The sequence below is a fragment of the Ixodes scapularis genome, unplaced genomic scaffold, assembly GCF_016920785.2.
Source record: "Ixodes scapularis isolate PalLabHiFi unplaced genomic scaffold, ASM1692078v2 PGA_scaffold2__306_contigs__length_199485367, whole genome shotgun sequence".
Classification (NCBI taxonomy): domain Eukaryota; kingdom Metazoa; phylum Arthropoda; class Arachnida; order Ixodida; family Ixodidae; genus Ixodes; species Ixodes scapularis.
The window spans coordinates 56,026,158-56,050,729 of NW_024609857.1; the positions used below are offsets into that span (position 1 = coordinate 56,026,158).

At 47.2% G+C, this 24,572-nt stretch overlaps 1 protein-coding gene across 21 annotated transcripts in view; it reads left to right on the forward strand.

Moving 5' to 3' along the window:
• LOC8037831 (plasma membrane calcium-transporting ATPase 3) overlaps nt 1-24,572 on the forward strand; it is a 393,495-nt gene that overhangs the window by 239,406 nt on the left and 129,517 nt on the right. For 2 of the 21 annotated variants that reach the window (XM_040501891.2, XM_040501874.2), the window contains exon 1: nt 22,869-23,211. The exons of 17 other annotated variants lie outside the window; for them this stretch is intronic. The gene's annotated coding sequence lies outside the window, so the exon portion shown is untranslated. Of the gene's footprint in view, nt 1-22,868; nt 23,212-24,572 lie in introns of those variants that run through there. 2 more of the 21 variants (XM_040501880.2, XM_040501890.2) reach the window with 2 other exon arrangements.

The following is a 24,572-nucleotide window of genomic DNA, read 5'->3' on the forward strand; positions in this document are numbered from 1 at the left end:
CACTTGGGTTGGCTCGCAATATGAGCTCGGCCCGAAATGAGCCCCCTCTCCCTCTTCTCACGCTGTGGGTAAGCCGTAAGTCCCCCCACTCCCTCCTCCTTCTTGTGCCTCGTAATCAGTAGTGCAAACTGCCCGCGTGCTTGAGAAGAGACCCCTGCGCCGTTTTTGGGCCCTCCTTTAATTTTTTTTTTTTTTTTTAGGAGAAGTTGTTACGTCGTTTTCTCGAGGTTCTCTTGTTTTTCGTGCCTTGGACAAAGTCTGCTCTGAGAGCTTCCCATGTGTATGTGCGTGTGTGTGTATGTCGTCTTGTCGAGGAGACTCCTATACCCCACATCTAACGGCGTCGAGTGTTGGGGGATGGCAAACACGGACTACTTTCATTTTCCGCCGCTTTCCGTCGCTTCTTTTAATTACCTCCCCAGGATTCTACGTTTTTTTTTTCATTTCTTTTTGGTTCTTTAATATAATTCTTCTAGGTTTTATTTTTAGTTTTCATTACTCACATCCTGTTTTGATTTGCACGCAGACTATGATTGCATGGGTTCAGTGTAGATGTTTGTTGTGATGGAATAAGAGAAAGATAAGGAGATAAACAGCGTTCTTTTTATACATAAGAACGTTGGGAGTAATGAGGACAAACATGTGTCAGCTATCGTGAGAATGAGGCGCGCTTCAGACGCGCACCCAGTGCTTATTCTATTGACAACTCTGTTGCAGGTTAAGAAAAACGGGACAAGCTCCTCCTATAAACTTTTCCATTCTTTCCACTTTAGCAGAGCGAACGCTGCAGAGGGGAGGTCACCTCTTCTCCGGCGTTTGCTCTGTTAAAATGGAAAGGGCGGACAGCTTCGAGGGAAGAGATTGTCCTGCTTTTCTGAACCTGCAACAGGGTACAGCGGCCATATGCTGCGATATACTGTGATGTACCCCGGATATCACGGGCCTTTGCTCTCACGGTGCACGTGAGAGGGCAGTTAACCTCACGCTGGATCTATGCGGAATGTTTTGCCGAAGCTTGCCCTCCCCGTTTCAAGTTTGGTTTAAAAGTTCAATTCCCTCGATATATATCTTCTTGCGTCCACCCTCGAACCTCATAGCTCTGGTACTGCACTGGCAAGGTTTCTCACCTGAAGAAGAGACACCACACTCCCACTGGGGCTGACTGGATTTCTGAGAACATACGCACAAACACAATTATTTCTGCACAGGGATCTCCAGCTTCTAAACTCGATATAACTACATGTATAGCTGTGGAGAGATGGAAAGAGAAAGAGAGAGAAGAAAAATGATTTATTGCATGAATGTGAGGAGATAAGAAACGAGGGTAATGAAGATACGGGTGAGATGAAAAGATCAAAAAGGAAAGACACGAGAAAAATTGCAGACGCGGTACAGTCACAAGAGCACGAAACATTATAGGGAAAACCGTATTTTTCGGACTGTATAGTCCGCACCCGGTGCATATACTCCTCGACGGTGAATTTCAATTGCATAAAAAGGTGTTCCTTTGATGGTCCGCACCTTGTACCTTGTCCGCACGTAAAACATTCCTATACGCAGTACACCTTGACAAATGCCTGCATTACTAGCTCATAAGGAAGCTTGTATCATGCATAAATCAACATTAACATAGTAATCTGTCATTCACAAAATTCGTCTCGTCATAAAGAACGATTTAGCAAAAAAAAAAAAAAAAACCACGAATTCTTGTATAGTCCGCACAACGTTAGATTTTAGCTTTCAGACATGCATATACACCAGCACTCTGTTTACAAACAAAACCAGCGTTTGCTCCCACCGGGTGTGGGTAGCGCACCTGGACCAGATGTGCGTGAAGGGAAGCGTCTGCACATGCGCAGTAGAGGGCCTAGATTGTAGGGAGGGTCGACCTCAAACCACGGGGTGCGTTTGCAATTCAATGGCGGACACCTCCGGCGGGGATTGGACGCGAGTGCGCAGGCGCTGCTTTGTCGCGTCGCGAGGAGGAAAGCAGGCGGAAAGGCGGAGGCGTTGGCAGACGGTCAACGCTTTTGCTACATCCTCGCAATCCGTATTGCAAACGCGGCCTATACACCACGTGACCCCGGTCGTGCAGTTGGGCACTCTCTTTAATACAGGTCCTCCCGTGCGCAGTGCCGATAGCAGCGCCACCTCAGTGGCGCGCCGTCTGAGAGTCGAGTTGCTCCAGTACACCTTCTACCGGAGACAGGAATTATGCCCGCAATAGCTGTACACGGCGCGCCGTAGCTCGTAATGGTACGCAGATTGATCGCTGTTCGACCGACTTTGCTCTAATGCAGCTGCAGACATGGCAACAGTGTTACGACTGGAGCACGCCCGCGCGGCAGCAGCAACAAAACTGGGAACCATATGGAGACGCCGACGTTGTGCAGTGTTCAAAAGGCAGAGCGTTCCGACATATTGCAACTATTTTTAGACGTAGCTACGAAGTACGAAATGGGACTCGCAGCTTTTGCGCCGCCATGAACACACTCGGACACATAATGAGGGAGTTTTCGTAGATCGTTCCGATATTTCCTATATACCGGATAACGATACGATGCATGCGCAAAGGTGGCTGTGGAACATCAGGTATCGTTATCGGGATCGTCGGAACGATCTACTCAAAGTCTTTATCGTTATCCAGAAACTTGGTATAACCCAGATATCAATGGATGATCGCGGTGTGCTTTCGAGAATTAAAGAATTTTAAAATTACAGGAGTTTTGTAGCCTTGCAAACGTGTTACTTGCCTGTACTAACAGTTTACGTCTGTGTCTGGAAGCTGTATAGCTATATGTGGATATTATAGGATTGCGTAAGCTATTCGAACTTTAAACCTGGTAAATTGTGTTATTTAAACCTTTATTCCAGCGATGGATGTACATATATTTTCTTAAATTTTCTCGCTTTGAACTCGCGAAGACACGTTTCATTCATTCGTTATTTTCGCGCACCTACGTGGCTATTTTCAACATCGCGTTCGATAGGGGTTCGTGCTTGACCTCCGAGTGCCGGTAGGGGCTGCGCTGAGGCAGAAAGAAAGCTTGGGAACTACTGGTCTTGGCACCGAAGGCGTTGTGCGGCATTTGGCGGATCGATCGTCCATCGAAGCTTTCTTCCGGCTGGATGAATAAATGTTCGGCCGGAGCACTATATATACTACGTATCACTAGTTGCTTGCAGTACAGGCGAGGGCAAGGAGAGGAAGGGCAGGCACTAGGAAGGTTGAGGAGGAGGATAGAAACCCCCTTTCCTCTCTAACGTCGTGATGTCCCTTTCCTTCCATTGCCCTCGCTTTCCGTCTCGCCTTCCCAATGGTCGCCCTTTCTCTCTTCGCCTGGCGTTGCCTTCGCCTGCACTGCAAGGAACTAGTGACACGGAGTATAGAGAGAGATCTCGGTCAATGGGAGGAGCGGGCAGAGCCTGGGCGTGAACCAGACGCAGGAAGAGGGCTTGACATGCTCTCTTGGCCAACCATGGAGCCAAATATAGTCTCCTAGCGGTGGTAGCGGGAAACAGTTTTGATAAGCGCGTAAGAGTTAAATGTAGTAACCCTTCATGGTTGAAAATATGGTGCACGTGATGTTTCGATTATGATCATGCAAAAAGATGTCAGAATCGAATGTACAGCTCGAACTCTGTTTTGCTCGGACGGAGTGTGACCGTTCGGACGGAATTTTCTCGGCCCTCGGCGCCTGGCGTACGGATTACCTCGATCGGTCTGCTGGATTTTCTTTATTTTGCATGGTCGGGATCGGAAAATCACGTGCACCATATTTTCAGTCACCGAGAGTTACTCCGACGCACTTATTAATTTTGTTTCTCGCGACCACCGCCAGGGTAGGATTCGCGGATTCTGGCTGGCCACATTCGAATTAGTGAAGACGCCCTGGAACACGCCTAGCCCGCTTTCGACCAATGGTGCCTTCTCATTTGCCTCCTATACTTCCCAGTGTATGGCACAACTCTCTATAAAGAGAGTTTTGCCATAGTTAAGACGTTTGCCAGAGTTGAGACGGTTGCCATAGTTGAGACGTTCTTTTCCCCTGTCTTTCTTCTCCGACACCGTTTCCTTGCTTTTACCACAGTCTCGGGTTTTCTACATTATGATCTATAAAGACGCCTCCGATGGTCGGTAGTGGCCACAACTTTTGTATGGGGGGGGGGGGGGGGCAGCTCGCGTTACCTGGCGGCCAGAATATAAAGCAACATTCACAACTTCCATGTTCGGGCCGCCAGGTGCTGCGAAATATTGTTACAGCCCAAGAACCACAGGAGATGCTCTGCCACAAAATTCAGAGATAAGGGACATCGCTACGCCACTCAGCATGGGTGCATTGAAACAAAGAAGTATCTTTCAACGCCCTAAGAAAAAATACACTTTGGTGCGTTGAGACCGAGCAAACAAAATCTTTTCTTCCTTCCTTTCCTCTCTCTCCCCCCCCCCCTTTTTTTTTCGCGGGGGGGGGGGGGGGGTGGAGAGTTATGAAGCTCGGAGCTCTTTCATTACACCCCACTGTAATAGCCTGTTCTAAATCTCGCACCTTGGACCCTCCAGTTCGGATACGAAATTGTGACGGAATAAGCAGTTATTCAATTAATAATACGCACCAGCCTATTCTTGACCGCGTAAACCACGTAAGGCACCAAGGGTCCAGACTTGAGCTTATGGAAATTAAGTCGGAACCCGTTTCACACGCGTTTCCGAACAGGGCTGTCTTTCCCCGCGTCAACCGCGCACGTTCGGCGCTCTTCGAACCGCCGGTGCCTCTTGTGGGAGCAGAACTCTGGCGATTGCAGCTTCCGATGAGAAAGAACCCAACTGGCAAGCGGAGCGGAGCGCTTTGACGCGAGTTTAAAAATACGAGTGATTCGCGAACAAAAAGAGTTGCGGGATCGGCGCTCAACCGGGACCAGCTGCGGAGCAACAGGGGGACTACTACTTACTGCCTTGCAGCCGTAGCAGAAATTCAGAGCAGTCTGGTGGCGTCCACCGGCTGTCACGTTTATCACTCAGTTCCACGAATTGGGCAACCTGGTCCCTATATGTGTGTGGGAGGGGGGGCAAGCCTGGTGCTGCCATCCTTGCTTGACTGTTTTGACTAGGTTGTCCCGAACTTTGAGGTTAGACTGGGTTCGGCAAGTTTCGAACTTTTAGCAAATTTCGAGAAAGTTCGACGTAAAAATGGAGTTGCCCGATTTTCACGAAAAAAATTAATTTTCAGTTTGGGAAACAAATATTTCTAGAAGTATGGTTTTTTTTTTATATATATGTAATGATTATAATGTTTATAAGATATGGAAGCGAAGGACCAGTCAGACAATCTGGGCAGCAGACATGGTGGGAGCCGAGGGGAAAAAGCTTAGACAGCATTTTTTTCCTCGGCTCCCACCGGGCTTACGTGGTGAATAAAGACTTCGGCGAGTTTTAGTATTGGGTACGCGAGCGGACACAAGCAGTGTGCGTTTGAGTTAGCCTTGCGTGTTCCACACTGCGCGTGCGCGGAGCACGAACTGCGATCTCGGATCGGCGCATGGCGACGACGTACATGCTCAGCGTGGAGCACTTAACCCTAACGCAAATGCACAGCGCTTGAGTTTGCTCCTGTACGCAATACTGAAATGCTCTATCGTTATTAACGTAAGTGATCTGCATGGCTGTAACAGCTCCTTCCAACGTAGGCTCATAACGGTCATGACGAAGATAATCCATAGAGAAGAAAAACAAGCGAGACAAAGGACAAACACAAATACTGTTGCCCCCCTTGTTCCCTTTCTCCAAGGATTATTTTCGTCGTTTCTGTCCAGCTCGCTTTCACCTTTGCATTTAATTGCATTCTCAATCAAAACGGTTACACGGGTAACTGGAAAAACCTGGCATCCTGTCATGTTTTTTTCCCCCTAAATTCTTATTAATCGGCACATTTGAATTAATCACCGCTAACGTCGCTGTAACTTTTCACGCGGGGGGTGCATTTTTCCTTACCCTTAGTCAAATAGTCTTTCGTCTGTTAAGGACCGACGTCCAGTTCGCGCTTTCCACTCTTCCCCCGTTTCCTCCTCTCCCCCTTCTACCCTGTTCACCCCTGCCTGTTTCCTCCTCCCCCACGGTGAGGAGGATCTTCTGCCTTGCAGAATCTCGAGTCTGGTCGTTGGCCTTTAAGGTGAGAATGGCGGGGAGGAGCTTCAGTTGTTTCGCCTTCAGCGCCACCTTCGCCAACTCTCGGCGTCTCGTGGAGCGCGCAGCCAAGCCCCGACGGAAGGCTAGGAGCGCCTGATGGAGACCGGGCGTTCCAAAGACACGCCTTGCCGTTTTCCCTTTGTCAGTGCCTATAGAACGATCTTGTACCCTCGCGAATAAATATGGTCCCTTTGACTGTCCTGGTCTGGCACCAGCCGCATTTTGGATTTTCCTCAACACCAAAACTCGTATGTTCGAAAAAAAAACAAAAAAACTGCAAGTACGAGGATGATTTTATCGGAGTGGTTCATAAACAAAAGGATAATCGATAAGAAACTATTTTTGTGAGTGTTGTAAAAAAAAAAAAAGTATTTATATAGTACCCGAAGGAATGCCTTGACATTATGGGCAATTATATTAAAAAGTGCCGAAAATAAATTATTAGAGTGGACGATGAAAGTCATCGTGGTAACTATGCTATTTCAGTTAAATTAAACGGGAAATTAGACGAACTTTTGAACCTCCGCTCGTGTATTACAAAGCATAAAAAAAAAGAAACATAAAAGATCTCGATTTTTCAAAGACGCCCCTCTTTGGTTATTGATATTTTTTTATTCTTTTCGTGCGAGGGTCCCGTATATAATACAGAACATTATCCGTCGTCCTACCTTATTAAAGCGTGCGCTCCAGTTCATATCAGTCGAGATTGTTGCACCCAAATATTTGAAATGGTTGGGATGCCTTCATTGAACATTATCAGCTATAAAGACAATATAAAAGGTCCGATGCCTTTTTCTCGTTATTAATATGCGTAGCTTTTTTTTTTTTTTTAACTTTTATGTCCGGTTTCCTCGTATCATCGAAGAGTATCCGTTACACAGCCATTTGCGGTCGCCGACAGCTTCAGAAACTCGGGGCGTGGCCATCCCAATGCATCTCATTATCCCTCCACATCCAATCAAATCGCGGTATTCGCTGATAAGAGCGCACGAGAACCAATCACGAGGTGGGAAGCGTGGACAAAATGAGCCACGCTTCGCGTTTCTTAAACTCTCGAAGACTTTTGCGGAGGTTTTGTTTTATGTTGGCTGATTAAAATTTTACGTTGGTCAGTCATCCACGCATAAACAGATTTCCCAGGATGGCTCGCTGCGATCCGCCAAGTTCGAGCGATCAAACGCAAATTGGACTGAAGACCGAACTCTGCGGTACGCTATACGGAGCGTAAGTTCGTCTGCTTCTTTTGCGAGGGTTGTGATGACGTCAGAACACCGAGCTCTGATTGGTTCTGCTCTCTGACGTCACCGCCACTCCTGCGAATGAAGCAGACGGCTTGCTGTCCGCATCGGCGACGTGCGCGACCGAGAGCGTTGCTTCGGTCGGCCTTCCATGGTGAGCCAGGTGCTTACCGTGACGTCTTTAGTGGGATGAATTCTACTTTCCTTAATGGACAGAAGAATCCCAGACCATCCAGCTTGACGGCGTTGGTTTAGGAAGCGGTGACTACAAACTTTTCCCGTGCGCTTTAAACACCATCGAAATTGTCGGTTATACGATTGAATATAAGAATATATTTAACGTAAGCTTTCAATATGTCACTTTGTCAAATGCCTAAAAAAAAATGGCGTGGCGCGTGCCTGACCGCAGGCGTGTGAAACCTTTCGCTTTGGGAGAGCTGAATATCCGTTAGAAGCCATTTCGTCGAAATCCATAGTTCTTTGTGAAATACTGTATTACTGTTTACGCTCTTTTTTATCTGTTTACATGTGAAGCTAGCATGAAATACGAGCTAAAGAAGCTGTTTATATTTATTAAGGGCTTTCGGGGAATACTTATTTATCAAGTCGGGGAATACTTATTTATTAAGTATTCCCCGACTTGCATATCGGTATTTAGGAATCGATGAGCAAAACTTAAGAACATATAGAACCGGGCAACTCTCCGAGCTATTGGTGACTTTAGCCGAACGTTTTCACGGTTTATTTATAGAGGTTCATGAGGGGGGGAAGGGGGTGGGGGGGGGGGGGGGGAGGAGGCCGGCTGGTGCTGACATTTTGGCGCATTTTTCGTGCTTTGACAGATAGCTATGGCAGCACAAAGCTACCGAGGTTCGAGACTATCGAAATAGATATGGTTATTTTTTATAAATTTAAAGGAATCGCAGCACCTAGTCATCAAAACGGGAGGCTGTGGTAGAAGGTTGTAAAACGTTTTAATAATACCAGTGTCATCCCGAAACTGGTTCGGAATTTCGTCCGGTACGTTATACATTTTAGGTCGACACCGCATAACAAAGTACGTTTATTTGTAATAGGGTATTGCATATAAATAATAGGTTGCCTAATTTTTACACCTCATATTTAAAAAAGGCAAAAGTATTAATGCACTTTTTATTTTTTTTTTTAGTACACAGCGTAGCAGTGTTGGCGGTAACGCGTTCCATGTACAGGTGTTACTGGTAACGCGTTATTTTTTTTTGGTAACATAGTAACGTACTCGTGACTTTTTAAATACAGTAACGGGTAACGTACTTAAGTTACTCATTTCAAGTAACGTGTAACGTAATTAGGTTACTCGTTACTTTTTCTTCCCAAGACTTAGAAAAAATTACACTTCAATTTTTTTCCATGTTTCTGGGCTCCAAGCCATGTGATTTTTTTTAGATTTTTTTTAGTTTTTCTTTGCGTGTTTTCTTGTAAGTATTTAGATAAAACAGTGAAGAAAAAAAAAGAAGAAAAGATGAAGCAATTGCGTTTTGTTTCTGCGCGGACATAATGTTTCGTGAAATACGACGCTTACGCATACCTCTACGTCAAGACAGTAAAACGTTTTAATTTATACCTAAAAGGTAACGTGCGTTACTTTTTATCGGTAACGGTAACACGTTCCTTTTATTTTGAAGTAACGTAGAACGGTAACGCGTTACTTTTATTTAAAATTAACGAATACCGTATTTCGTTACTTTTTTTTTTTTTTTGGGGGGGGGGGGGGGGCACCTACAGCACTGTAGCATAGCAATATTTTGAGAAAATTTTTGGTCCGCTTTTGGGGAGTCTGTCATTACATCAGCCGGTTTTCTTCTCGCGGTAAAAGCATAGAGTCATATGGGATTGCATTTGTCGCTTCACGTTAAGAGCTTAATAACGGCCTACTAATGTCTACCTGCATTTCCCGGTGCCATTGTTGTTGTATCGTAAATTACGGGAAAAGGGGAAATGCCCGTGCGTCCTGGTGACACTCTAAATTAATTTATCCTGGCATTTTATTACCTCTGATCATCTCTTCCTGCCTTACCGGAAGGAGAGCATGGTAAAACAGAACTGGCGTTCGTCAAAGTTGATCAAGGCGTAGAATGTGAGGCAGGTGTGTAAAATAAATGTGAGAGTTTTCACTCTCACTTTAAAAATGAAAAAAAAAAAACGGAAAATAGGTTATTTTGTTTTTCTTTTTATTATACAGCCGACACGGCAGCTGAATGATTATAATGGCTACAGTTGTAAACCGTGTAAAGGCAAAGAAAGAAACAAAAAAAAAGTGGATAAGAAAAAGCCGAAGATCGATGGTATGCATTATAAATTGATAAAACGCGAGTTACTAAACCCGAAGAAGCAAAAAGGGTGTAACGAAATGAATTTGAATATTTAATGTGTAAAAGAAACGTGGCCGCTGAAGTTATATTGATATGCGTTGGCGGCAAGTTTTTTTTATTTATTACTTGTTTAAAAAATTGCTTTTTTTTTTTTTAGTTTGTTTTAGCACGTTTCAAAATTGTTGGCTCGACGAATTACACTACGAGAACTGATAATCCTGCAGAGTAATTCTATATGAGCGGCAAACAAGCGGCTCGTTTCATATTTGAACTGATGCGGAGCACAGCGAATATCACGAGCCAAAAATGGCGCTCAATATGGCGTCATCAGCTAACATGTGCGCTCATTTTCTTGCGATAGTAGAGTACGCGTTCGTACCAGCGTATGTATTTGTACATTTGCGCGACGCTTTTGTCATGGACATGACATTAGCTCTTTTTCGCCCGCGTACTTTTGACGGTCACCCATTTTCTAACGATTATGTTAGCGCACCGAGTGAGCACTTCACTTCGCGCTTTTAGTTTTGACGGCAACAGTTTTGTTCTATGTAACATGAAAAAAAAAAAAAAGAAATCGGCTGACGTTGATTTGCGTTAGCAGTGTCGGGATGTGTGTATACTGCACACATCTCAAACACGAGATCGGCGCTTTTTTTTTTTTTTTTTTTGCAATTTGCTAGGCAGATGTAGTTACAAACACTCACACAAAAACCGGAAATATTCGTGATCACTCGTTCGTGCTAAGTGTCGCGCTTTGCGCTTGTTGTCGTGCTTGCTTGCATTTGCATTTTTTTTTTTTGCCTTCGTTTGGATTTGCTGGAGCTCAAACTCACGAGTGCGTTTTTCGTACGTATATTATAGGTTCTAAATTTAGATCGATTTCGGAAGCGGAAGATGAACTCACGAGGAACAGCGCTTCTTACGTGGGGCGCGTGTTTGCGCAGCGGGGCGTATACGCTTGCTCGACATAACGAACCGTGTCGCCAATTTTTGTTTAGTTTGTTCCCGCTATCAATTCATTGCGTGCGAGAGCTTCTCGCTACACCCGCGTAAACAACAGTCGAGCCCGCAAGCCAGTCTCCCGGCCTCTCCACATTTTCAGCGTAGTGGCATTCTCCGCGAGGTCGTCCGTCACGATTAAATATCCGTAAACCTAACCCACCTTTAGCTATAAAGGCCAAGCAGGGTCTCAGTTAGGCTTAGCTGCGAGTTCGAGTCGTCAGCGGGATCCGACCACTATTGTGCATACATACAGGGTGGATGAAATAGCGGCAGGCTCTTCAAATTCCCCGCAAAAATTTCTTCACCTATCGCGCTACGATTTTGCGCAGCGTTGCCCACAGGTGGTGCATTTTTTCTATAAAATTTGGAAAGAGCGACCTGAGGAAAATGTAAAAAAAAAAGAAAAAACCCACAGGTCTCCAAACAATAGGGCACCCTATTATTTAAAGACCGGTGTTTTTTGTCTGTTTTTTTTTCTTTAAGTACGTTCGCTCTTTGCAAATTTTATAGAAAAATGCACCACGTGTGCACAGGTGGTGCTGCACAAAATCGTACCGCGATAGGTTAAGAAACCGAATTTTGCGGTCGATTTAAATAGCCGGGCCGCAATTTGAGACACCCTGTATATATGCTCCGTTTCACTTTAACTACGACTACCATCAACGATCCTTTGGAGCCAATCGAGCAGCGGCAAGTGCACAGTGTCACGGTGCTCACGGCGTCTCTGTGCGTTTGTCGCGTGTCTTCGTGTCACGGTGCCTTTGTGCAGTTTCACGGCGCCTTTGTGCATTTGCTATATCACCGGCTAAGGCACTCATACATAAAAGAAGAAAAGAAAACGCAGGACCACGGCTCGTTCACTGTATACGTTATTGGTTTAGCTTCAAGATGATAGCAAACGCAGACGATGAGCGTCGCGATGATTGGCGCCAGTTGGTTGGATTCGTAGCGTCGGCTGCGGCAGTCGGACTTAAGGTGAAACTAGGGTGCCTTCATGTGCGCTTTGCTTAGGGTGATGGCATCTCGCCATTTTGTCCCACTCGTTTATTTGTATTTTTTGTTCAGAAGCGCGTGAAAGAACGTGTCCCTGCACGCGTTTGTGGCGCTGACTGTGCTATGGCGACATTTTGTTTTCGTCGATTTCTTTGTATCTCACCCGTGAGCGCGTGCTGTCGGCATCGGGTACTACAAAGGGCGGCATCACCCTAAACAGAAGGACATTGAGGCACCCTAGGTGAAACGGAGTCTATTAGTGAGTGTTTCGAATCGCTCGATCGAGTCGCGTGGTGATGTATGAGGGCCCCCGCCTTTGCGATACAAGCTGGGAGGAGGAGGAGGAAGCATCGATCGAGTGTCAGCGTCTTCCAAGCTCGGCTCCGCCTTTCCGTCCGCTATAGTATCCTCTCCACGCAGCAACTCACGCAAGCGCATCCAGTTGGAGCGGCAGGCATCCGCCATTAAATTGCAGACGCTTTCAGTGGTTAGAGTTGCAGCCTCTCTGAAGTCTTGGGCTCTTTATAGCGAGCGCTCGTGGCGTTCTCGTGCGCTGCCGCCGCCGCCTGCAATGGCCGCCTGTAGGCGCCGCTAAAATTACCGGCGGCTCCTCTATTTTTTGCGGAGCTCCTCGCTGGTAGAGCTGGCGAGACTCGCGGCTAGGAATAGACTCCCCGCCGTCGCCCCGGCGACATGGCGAGGCACTCTAGCTGCAGAGCGGAGAGACCCGCCCGCGCGGCGTGCGCGAACAGCACCTCTGCTCTCGCACAGACTAGAGTCACTAGATCCTGAGAAAGTAAAGCTCCCTGCATAGTCGCCATTTTGGCTCTGGAAATGAGTAGTTTCTCTTAGACCTCTTCCTTTTTGACGAGCCAATACCATTTGGTTGCATGTGACGGGTAACTTTATATACTCCATTCAAGCTGAGAAGCTCCGCCTTCACCGCGAGCTTTCTGGCCTTGCTAACACAAGTGTGAGCGCGCAAGCAGGCGCAACCAAAGCACTGCGGGAGCCAGCGAGCTCGCGCTGAAGGCGGAGGGCTTCTAGTCACAGCTTAAAGGTGAACGGAGTATAGACCTTTCAATGTTTACAAAATCCCAGTCTAGCGTGCGATCTTCACAGCCCAGCACGTGCGTGTTCGTCGCGTCGGAAAGCGAAGAAAGCACGCGCGATACGCACGAACACTCAATATTGCACCAGCCACACGCTCTTTTTTGGAAAGGTCTATATAGACGTTTCTTGTATGCCGATATTTTGCTTTCCACAGTGGCAAAACAAGCGTACATCTTCGTACCGCCACCACATGCGGTGTCAATGTTTGAAGACATTGATTTTTTTTTTATGATTTTTTTTTGTCTTGAAATACTTATATTGGCGAGGACCACCTTCAGTGCGATAATGCTCCATGACGATCTTGGTGCAACTGGTTTAGAACGACCCTCTCGAAGCTTCGAAGATATGAAGGGGTCCAAATTGGCGATTGCCATGGCAACGGACAGTGATCAGCCAATCACCTGGCAAACGTTTTGTGTCTGGCCAGTACGCAAAGAAGGCGATGGCGCCACCTTCCTAAAATTCAGTGAGTTAAGCACAGACGAACGCCGCACTTCTAAAAAAAAATAATAATAATCCGGTGGGTTGGCTTTTTTACAAAGCACTTGGGAGAGCTGACCGCTGCAGTGTACGGCGGAGGCTTGGCGAATGACGAAGCGAAAAACAAAATGTTTAGAGCGAGGGGAAAAACAACAACATCAGCGTGCTCTGGCACTGAGCATGACGTAAGCACGTAAAATATTCGCTCTGAAGGAAATCTGAGTTCACTTTTTTTCTAGAACATGGAGAGCCAATCAAAACACGGAGGCAGTACAATCCCAGCTAAGGAACAAGATCGGAACACATTGAAATCTGAAAATTGCAACGTGCTCGGAGACAATGAACAAGTGACGCACACCGCAATTTGTTTCGTTTATTTGTCTAATTGTATTCTAGGTTTCGTCATCGGTTGAAATCCTTTGTAGTTCGCCTGTGATTAGCTGTATTCGTGTCATGCTTAAAATCGAAATCACAAACCTCTTTTCTTTTCTTTCTTTGGAGTGTTATTTGTATTGCCACAACGCGAACAGTTTAATTTCTTTTTTTTTTGGTTCGAGCATGTGGTAGTTTTGTTGTTTCACGAGTTACCTCTGTGGATCACAGCGATCGGTCTTGCCAAGTGCTTTGCGAGGAAAGTGTAGACGCACTGGATATCTTAGAATGCGTGGTCTGGACGTCCAGCAAAATGTGTTGCAAACTGTGCCCCCCATTTTTGTTTAAGAATGTCGCTCGTGTCAACACGGGGGTATGTCGGAAGTCAGATATGCCGTACGAATAACGAGATAGTTCAGTCTCGGCGAGTGTCGTGTCGACGCTTCGTGTGAATGATTCACCATAACCCCCCCCCCCCCCTCTTCCCCCGCCGGGTTTGCACTCGTGCCGACTGATTACCTGCGACTTAAAGCCTGCGCCCGACCACATTCAAGCGAGCTGAAATGGAGCTTGAACCCGCGATGTGTCAGTGGGCAGCACGATTATTTCCTCGATTTGCTTCAGAACACCCCAAATGCGGGTCAACAATTCAGTCTTTCATAATAATACTATCGGGAAGCAAAAGCGGTCGATCACAAAAAAAAAGGCCCTGCTTTTTTTCAATAATACCATAGATTTTTATAGGGAGTTTGTAGTACTTTTAAATTAAATCGTTACGGTAATACATTTTTTTAACAGAGCAAAAACTTGTAAGAAACTCCTTTTCTTGTTTTTCTTTTTGCTGCTAAAATTAGCTCTTTTTCGCACTTTTCGTTTTTTTTTTTTTTTTTCTTTCTTTCTTATATGAGGTGGTTAGGGAGGTGACGATTGCAAGCTTGAACTGAAAGGTTACATTTACCGCTTGCTGACGCAATGACTCAAGACGAGCCAAATGAAAAAGAAATAATAATAATAATAACACAGTAACAACGTTGCCAACAAGCCTTCAAGGGTTAGTTGGCTAGCAACCTCTCTCCGGGATTTTCTCGATCATCAGATTTCTTAGCGATCCTCTGTCGTCCTTATATTACTGTTTAGTTTTTACTGCATACATCTAAATTATTTTCTGTTTTTAAAATCAACACAACAAGTTACAAAGCGTACACTATTCTACGAAGCGGTTAGAATGCCCCTCATTGGTCTTTCTTTAATTAAGTCAATCAGTGATAGCGTCTACCTGTCTTGTTCTCAAACGTAAAACTTATACTACGGGGTAATGAGTTTGCGTGGTAGGAATTTATACGGCGCCAGTCGTATGTCTATGCGATGCGAAGTTTTTACACGAACCCTTTTGCGGAGGAGGCGCCGTGTAACCGAGCTTTCGGTTGCCCGTCAAAAGATCCCCAGGTGGTCCAAATTAATCCTCAGCCCTCCGCTGGGGCGTGCCATATGCCCGTCGTTGGTTTGGCACGTAAAACCCACAAATTTGACTTTTTTTTTTTACCCTATGCCGCCTACGTTAATCATACCCACGCGCCGGGGTAGGCAAATTAGACAACGCGTGCTGAGCTCCAGACATTGTTAGAGTTCGGTTATTCGACACGCGCCACTACCCGAGTTTCCGCCGAGGCATTTTTTATTGTTACGTGCCGAAGTCAAGTGCTCACGCAGTTCTTGTGTCCAATCCATAAGCGCGCTCGACTGTCATCAGAAGGGTGGTCTCGATCATTTTTGATCCCACAATTAAGTCATCAAGCGTTGAGAAGGCAAGACTGAAACAAATAGTTTCCTTTTATCCTCGCCATTTCACCGCGACAGAGAAGCTTCTAAATCACTGGCGGTCTGTGCATACTAGGACCAGTACACCTCCGCAGAGTTATGAACATTCCAACCCGATATCGTTTCCTGACCCCTTTAATTGCTGGTGTGAGCACCTTTCTTTTCGTCTATAAGTTATCACTATAAAATTTATTTTAATCATTAGAGCTTAGTTTTTGAGACAAAAAGTGAAGAAAATCTTTCATATACGGCGGTGCTCCATTCTTTGACGTCCCAGCCAACGTTACTGAAGCAAGCTCAGCCTCGCAGCTTCCTATTCTCGCCTGCAGAGGCCAGTGGCCCATGGGTGGCGGTCACGAGAACTAGCGACGCTGCAGTCGGATCTTGCTTCCCTGTCTCGCGCGTTGTCTGCTACCACTGCGTTGAGAGCGTCCTCTTCTTTTTCTTTTCTTCCTTTTTTTTATTTCCATGTGTATAATAGAAACAAAAAAAAAAAAAAGATGACGAAGATGAAGTGTACGTAATACACCACAGAGATCATAGTCAGCGCATTGTGAGTGTTCTTTCTTTGAGTGTTTGAAATTTATTTTTGTGTGCGTCTGTTTTTTTGCGCTGTAAAGTGTTAGTATGAATCACCAACTCGCCCAAGCTCAAGTACTGCTGTTCAAACTTGGCGGGCTAGACAATCCGGAAGCAAGACTCGACTGCAGCGCTGCTAGTTCTTGTGACCGCCACTGAGCCCACGTCGCAGGCGGAGCTGTGGAACTGAGCTTGCTCCAGTAACATTGGTCCAAGCCAAGTCCCAGCGGACTTCCGGTTCATAAAAATAATGAATGAAGCCCACCTTGAAAGGGCCATGAATGAATTTCAGATTGGTATAAATAGTTTAGATTGAAATCTTACTAATCACATATCGTTTAGTGGGCTAGGACAAATAGTGTAGAAAGTCAAAAGCCTGGGTTTCGGAACAAAAGCTTCACTGTGATGCATCCGCGGTACCCAAAGCACGTCAGCCTACGCCAGCTTACGTATTGGACACGAACACTGCGTCACTCGGACGTATGCGCTCGTCAACAGTCAATCTATCGACGAATATTTGGATTATTTTTCGTGACCAATGAGTGCCCTGACGGCACTTATCATTCCTTGAGAAAGACAGGTTTTATGTTGTGTGTGTCGAAGGATCGGTGGCCGAGTAGGCTAGCGAACACCAGCTCGGAGCACGTGGAGCAAAAGCTCGCACTGCAGAAGTTCAATCCCCACCCCTGCCCATTTCGATCTGGATGAGCGTCGTACCGGCGTGCGGTATTGTATCACACTACTGCGTGATGCAGGCTAAAGACCCTAGACTAGCGGTTGTACTGCACTGGCTAGATTTCTCATATACAGCGAGTGACTCGTCCCAACTTTGAAACGGCTGACAAGCTACAAGCTGTCTAAATATCCACACAACCCCCAATCATTCTATGGTGTGCTTAAAAAGGACGGTGGAAGCTTGAAGTCATCACGCCGGTGCCCAAGAACGTCACGACCGCGCGATGTTTCATTTTGTTTTGAGCTGAGGAGGAAAGCTAAGGAGGAAGAAATTGAAAAATCAATTCATGTCCCCTTTAAAGCGTGAAACACATGAGAGCAGATACCGCGCCGGTGAGTGGCGTAACCATGACAACCGTTGCTGGCATTGGTGCGACGCGAGTTTGGCTCACATGTGTTTCACTTTTAACACCGCTGTTTGAAACGTCGATGAAACATTTAATTACCAATTTTCCAAGCTAACGCAAAAAAAAAAAAAGAAAAAGAAAAACAAGAAGTGCGAGATTTGTTCAACGTTTTCGAATATTCTTGTAAACCAACTTCTCCTCCAAGACGCTAAATCTCCAACTTTGTTGTCCGGGTAGCATTTATGTTTTCTAGAAAAGGCAACATAAGCAAGTTCGACAGGCTTGCAAGCCGGAAGTCGCCATAGGACGCAAGCAGCGGTTCATTTAAAGTTTTCCCCTTAAAGACAGTTATACCTATGGTTCTACCGAGGTGACTAGCTTTTCACTTTAGGTTGGTTCACACGTTACGTATAGTCATCGAAACATTCGTCTCTCGGGTGTCACGTGGCTATCTCTTTGAACTGCTATAGCCACGATTATTATGAAGCACATATGTTCCGGTAACTTTTGTCGCAAGCTTTCGTAACGTAAGTACGTAAACGGGACTGTGTGAACAAGCCTTTACGGACAAGAAAATTTTCTTTAGCACCCGCACGTGTTAAAAGGTTTTAATATAAGTTATTCAGCTGGCTGCTTTTCAGGCTCTCAGAGCGCTCTGAAAGGACGATGCTCATTTCGTTGGTCAAAATCGTTCAGCTTGTTCTTTCAGAGCACCCTCAGATTTTCGGATCACGCAGTCCTCTGACTCGTAGCGCTGTGAGGCGCTCTAACTTAAAGCTTCTCTATGCTGGGGAAAGTGGCGCCATTAATTGTTGTGGAAATGCTCGAGACACGTGCCGCGCGCCGCTTGTGGGAGCATGGCGTCTGAAATCTAGCTCAATGCTGCGCTGTGCCGCCATGATCTTCCCAAAGGCCGCACGTTGCACGTGCCTCTTGCATTGAAACACCTTGCGCTACTTTTCAAACATGAAGGGGCTTTACCCTAACTGCGAAGTGGGACTGTGGGAGCGCTTGCCAGAGGACCGGTCACGTGATTTCAGCCACTTCCGCTGTTGGGCTGAAAGAGAAAGAAGCCCATACGGCCGAGAGGCCAAGCGCCGAACACCGCCTCTTTTGGATGCTGCACCCATCCCAGTGTGCTGTGCAGCGAATGCAGGAGGTGCTTGGTGCTTGACGGAGAACCGCAGCCATGGAAGGCTCCTATTTTCGTGAGGGCATGGCGGCATGCTTACGTACGGCTGTGGCGTTGGATCGATGAATGGTATTGGCAAAACCTGTCGCGTTGGGCGGTAGCTTGCGCTATGGCTGTGGAGCGGTTGCGGAAGTTGCTTTCAGTATCCGGTTCCGTATCGGTGCCATGGGCTGTCGGAAAAGTGGCCGAGCTTTCGGCTGGCGCGCCGTTCCTCTAGCTCGGATTAGTAGGCACTCCCGGATTTCGCCGAACCGATTCAGGGGACTGGAGCGCTCGAAAACGACCAGCCGAATATATTAATAGTAAACTATCTTCATGAAACGGTAAAGAGAAAACCTCTAAACTTGGTGCAACGCTTGAAATATACTGCAGAAACTGTGCCTGGCAGACGCGACGCAGGTTCCGGTACCCCTCCGGGTGCGTGTCTAGAAGCTTCCGTCGAAACTCGGCTGGCTCGCCGCGATAATTCTTGCACGTTTTTAAACAGCCTTTCACCGAGCAAGACCTTTCTTGTGACTGTGGTGTATTTAAGTGTTGTGCACGAGCGCGCAGTGCGTGAAGGTATCCCCAAACGCCCCTCCGCGAGTCCAGAACTTCGTCGCTTCCACGCCGAAGCCTTCTCGAGCCAATGCCACAAGCCAATGCCTCGCTATTGTCTTCTCGTCGTCTCCCCCGTGCAGATGCGCTTGGGAGACGGACGAACCACGAACATGTCGTCACGTGATCAATCCATCCACGGATCAGTCCGTCGTGTGAATCGGCCACAAGCGTGCCCCCCTTCCCCTTCTGTCTCCCCAACCCGAAAAGGGTTCTAAATTAAAAAAAGAAGCTCAGTCTTGGCAGTCTGTTGCTGCACCAGGGCCGTAACCAGGGGGGGGGGGGGGGGGGGGGGCTGGGGGTAGGGGGTTCTGACCCCCCCCCCCCCCCCCCCCCCCCCAAATTTTTTTCTGGGTACGGCCCTGGTCGGTGCACTGGCAGCCAGCCAATTTTAATCTCCACCTCTGCGCACGCGCAGTGGCGCCGGTCGGCTACCGGGTACCAAACCGGGACCGGTTCTCCGGTTTTCTGTAACTCTCCATTATATGCCACCGATGCACATGATTCATAGGCGAAAATAAGACAATAGACACTTTCAAAGTGGCCGCCGTTGTCCCCGAAAACCCCCCCGAAATTTTTTTCTGGGTACGGCCCTGTGCTACACTATGTACTACATACAGCTGAACTGCTTCTTGACACATATGTGTCCACTGACCCAGTTTCCTTTATTGGTATTGGAAAAAAAATTTCGAAACTTATACGCATAATAGGCGTTAGGGGCAGTGACTGGCTAGCGAACCATATATTCATTTTTGGTTATCGGTTAAAGAAACTTTCGGAGTGCCTTGTGTTATTGGTTGTAGTCAACAATTATACGCGTCTCCTTTAGACAGGATTGATTCCTTCATATCGTTTCTTGTTAAAAATAGCCCCCCCCCCCTTTTTTTTTCCCCTGCGGCTCTTTGAACTTTTTGTAGTTTTGTCTGCTGCTCTAACCCCGTGTCACTCTGGCCACCCCTGGTCTATACGGCGAGCAAGTATTTCAAATTGCGTCTTTGGCTCACCGGAACGTAAAATAAACACACCAATCAGAGGGCGACATGAACAACATTCGGGGAACACACTGTGACGAAGTAGCCAAGAGCGGGCCATCATTGGTTTAGGTCGGAGGGGGGGGGGGGGGACAAAAACACGTGGGCGCATCTGCATGGGGGGTAAACAAATTTCGCACGGGGTGCGCAAAGAACAGTCGAACCTGCGTGCCGTATAGTCGCCAGCAGCCTATACGAAACGTTGGACGAGGCTGATTATGTGCATGCATACCTTTCGTCTCCTGATTTGGTCTTCGGCGTTCTTCTCGGCCAATGCCGTAATTTGGTTTGCCTCGAAGTCATAACCAAATGCTCGGGAGTCGCCACGCCCTAGATTTCTTAAATATACAGCGACTCTAGAACAGTCACCGCGGTTTTCGCGTGTTTCAAACGTCTTGGGACTAAAACCAGCGGTTGCCGCTTGCTTTCGATCCGCCCAACCTAATCTGGCGTGCAGATAGGCACTCTGGGTGCTTGTGTCACCCCTCCAGTTTTCGACCACGCGGAGGCAGCAAAGGCCAAAGGGTTGCCGATGGGTGCGGTTCTCCTTGCATGGACCGACCAGGGATGAAACCTGGCGGCACGGCCTTGGCCTTTTGAACGGCTTGATTGGTGGTGCGAGAGACCCCGCAGAAGGAGGGGGGGGGGGGGGGGGGGGGGGGGGGCTCGTTTTATTGTTCGGACTGGACAGGTTTGTCTGCAGGGTTGCTCCATGGCTATTGTTACGGACAGTTTAAGAAATACAGGACGTGGTTTATTATGTTACGCTGCTCGCTATCTTCGTCGCTATCCCTCAGCACGAATTCATTATGAACTAGAACACATATGCAAAAAAAACCAGACAAATAGCACGCACAAAAAAAAAAAAATTGTTTTTAAGTCGAACTACACGAGGGTATTTGCGGCGCGGAAATTGAGAATACGCTTTTAAACGAGACCATATATATTTGAAGTTTGTGCTGCGCAGTAAATACGCTAATTTCTTGAAAATGGTATAAAACTATCTTCGCATATGCCGAGTTTTATTGCTTTCTATTTTGGGATGATTTTTCGCGCACGTGTTTTAGCCATAGCATCCAGGAACATCTGCCGGAAGCAGCGACATTAACTAGCTTTTTGTTTAGTAGAAGGAGACCGGAATGCAATTTACGACATTTGTTGCCTCGGTGTTGCGCACAATACATGAGTGTGCATTATGTTCTCACATGAGCGGCTCTAGCCATCTCGAGAAGTCCCCACGAGACAGTTCACATTGTGCGCCTGATTTGAATTGGGAGATGTCCTATTTGAATCTCGATTCCGCGCAATAAACTGAAGTTTTAATTCATAAATAAAATTGACAACAAAACTTTCCGAGTAATTGTTTATTTTACCCTGTATTACCCAGAGTTTGCGTTCTCGCCAACTCTGTAGTACAAACATACGAGACACGAGAAGACGAAATAAACCGCGCATGGACAGCGTTCTTTTAGCGTACATTTGTCCTCACCGCCCTGCCATCCTATAATATTCGGAATACATTGATTTTTGTTGGTTTGTAAATATTCAAAACGCTTAGTCCTAAACCACAATAATAAGCCAATTAAAGAACTTCGCTTTGCTATTGTGCACATACATGCGTGATTTCGATTTGGTCCTCTTTGAAGCGGTATAAGGTATTCATAACAATAGTTATCGTTGACAAAGTCGTGGTTTCATTTTTTTTTCCTAATGTGTAAGAAAGCAAACGTGCAACAAACGTCTTTCCGCAGCCCTCGCTGTTATACTTGCGTGACAGAGGACTTCGAGGGAAGCCCAAATTAGCGTCTACACGCGACCCAAGTGAGAATGATCTGTGTACCACACAGACGCACGGAAGGGTTTTTCTTTTTTTTAGTGTTGTTTGAAAGAGGAACGCAGCTGCAGCTGAATGCCGGAAACGTGCTCGCAAAGTAGCTCCGAGTGCCCATGCGACGTCCATTGAGTTCGTCGGTGGCCGCAACAGATGTGCCGGCGTAAACGGGCCCGCATTTTTGGTTCGACGTGCTCACGTCGCTGAACTCTCGCCTGGCTGATCGAGCCAACTGCCTCGCTACCTCGTTTTTTTTTTTTGTTTTTTTGTTTTTTTTAGTGGGCCGAGGAGTAGCTAAGGGAGGCTTGAAGACGATTTTCTTAGGCGTTGAATACTTTTTAACGGCACATACTAACCCAAATATTTGTCTGTCAGTCCGTCCATTTGTTTCTTTTATCTGTGCATTTCCCGCTAAATTTAGTTAGAAAATTCTAGCGGGAAAATTTATAAAAATATAGCTTCTTTTTCACTCCCTAATACTACTGTTCAATGTCTTCAAAACAAATTTAAGTGATCAGTGCTTAAATACTGCATTCTATGGATTCCAGGACTTCAAAGATAAATGTCGCTGGCAATTTTATTATTATTATTATTATTATTATTATTATTATTATTTAATAACACTATTTGTCCCAATCAGGTCCGTAGTAGAAGAAACACACCATGACACCATCGAAATATTGCGAACAAAGGATGCCGAGATGATCGAAGGCAGTACATACGTCTCTTACCCTGTCAGTGACGATGGGGACCCATTTAAAACGAGTCTCACAATGGCCGCGCACAAATGTACACAGCCAGGCGTTTCAGGCCGACTGAGCTCCGGAGCCTCCGCTATCAGCGGAACAGCAGTAACTCACGGCACCCACAAATGCGGCCGAGTTAACGCCCCGTCGTCGAATAGCTTCCGTGCATTCGCACATGCAGCTCTCCACGAGCGTTCGTGGCAGGGTTGGGGCGAGCGTGCTATCGCTGGGCTCCCGCGTTGTCGTCAGAGTACCTGATAACGAAAGAAACTCGGCCGTCGATAGAGCCTTGCACGCGCACGCCTTCGGCCAGTTCTTTTTTTATTTCTTTCTTCACCGTACCGGGTTAGACTCGCACCGTGAATAAAACCCACTTGGACAAGCGTCCCGTCGTGTTCGCGTAGCGTGGCGTGCTAAAGCCTCGACGACCGTGTGGAAGGTGCTCCTGGACGTCGGGACTGTTGCCGTCGCATACGCGTGGATCGGCGATCGCCTCGAGTGACGCCCACTTCGTTGTCCCAATCTCCGCGATCACCTTGCGAGTGAGGGAACTGTGCTTGGGATACTCCGCTGGTGCTCATCATGTCCTGTCTCACCCTCACGTGAGTAGAAGTTCGCAAGCTCGTTACGTGGGAATATTGAAGATCACGGCCTTTATATACCTTTCGAGCTTTCCGGCTTCTGGCGCTGCGATGGTCTCCGGAATAGTGCAACAGTTGAACGTGTGGATGGGTGCATTTTTTTGCGTCCTGCACTTTCTTCTGACTTTTGAAGAGATTCTCCCATAATCACACGACAGGCGAAGAACAAGCGATTCGCATTGCTGCCATGCTCGTGGGACAATTTTCTGGAGCGCGTGCTTGGGCACCCCCTGCGCACGCGCACTCCTCCCCTCTTCGGAAATGCCGCAGAAAGGTGCGCGACACCTGCAGCTCGCGCTAGATCGAAGATATGCGGAGAGTACGTTACGTCGTCTGCTTCCTGCGCGGGATTTGCGGTTACGTCAGAATGACGCCGACCTCGGATTGGCTTTGATTGAAAGGACCCCATTGCTAGATAGATGCCTGGAGGTCGACCCTCTTTTTTTTTTTCAATTAGCGATTAAAAACTGGGTGTTCTGACTTCGTCGCAGCCCCCGTGCAAGAAGCAGACGAACTTGCGCTCCGCATACAGTTTTGGGAAGATCGTTCGCGCGCATTGCCCACTTTCATAGCCACGAGCGTTCGCATCGTCTCGATCGAAATCGGAGTCACCGACATGTTAAGAAACTCAGGGAGTAGCTTATTGTGCTCGCTCCACGGCCAAAGAGCATTAACCGATTAGAAACACAAAGTACGGTACGTGAACATACGGCCACGCCCTGTATTTCTTAACCTGTCCGCGAGTACACAAACAAGGCCGGAATGGCGGTGAACGCGGGAAAAGTGTCCTATGTCCCCGAAAAGAGGCACTTTCAAGGAGCTAATGGCGAAATCCATTGATGGATTTCGAGGGGTCTTAACAGCCCGCCCCCCCCCCCCCCCCCCCCCCCCCCCTTTTCCGTGTCTTTGTGCGCGTGCGAGCCCGCGACCTGGCTTTTACTGCCCCGAAAGCGCGAGCGCAGAGCGCTTTCCGTTCGCTCCAAATCCACCTGCGGATTTCGCCATAAATCTCTTAGCGCAACATCGACGTCCCGTAGTTTTCCCCGGGAATCCTCTTAGGGATACCAAATATATACTGTATGCGCAACGTAAATGGACGCGCTGTCTATATAGCAGTCGACATGAGGTCGCATGCCGCCGTTGCAGTGCCTTGGTTTTTGTTCATTACGCTTTCGTGTTACTTTTTATCTACATGCAAGTGCATTGTCAGGGGCGGGGATCGGTGGCCGAGTGTGCTCACGCATCGCACGCAGCTCGGAGCACGTGGAGCGAAGGCTCGCGCTGCAGAACCCAGGGATCCTGAGTCCAATCCCCGTCCATGC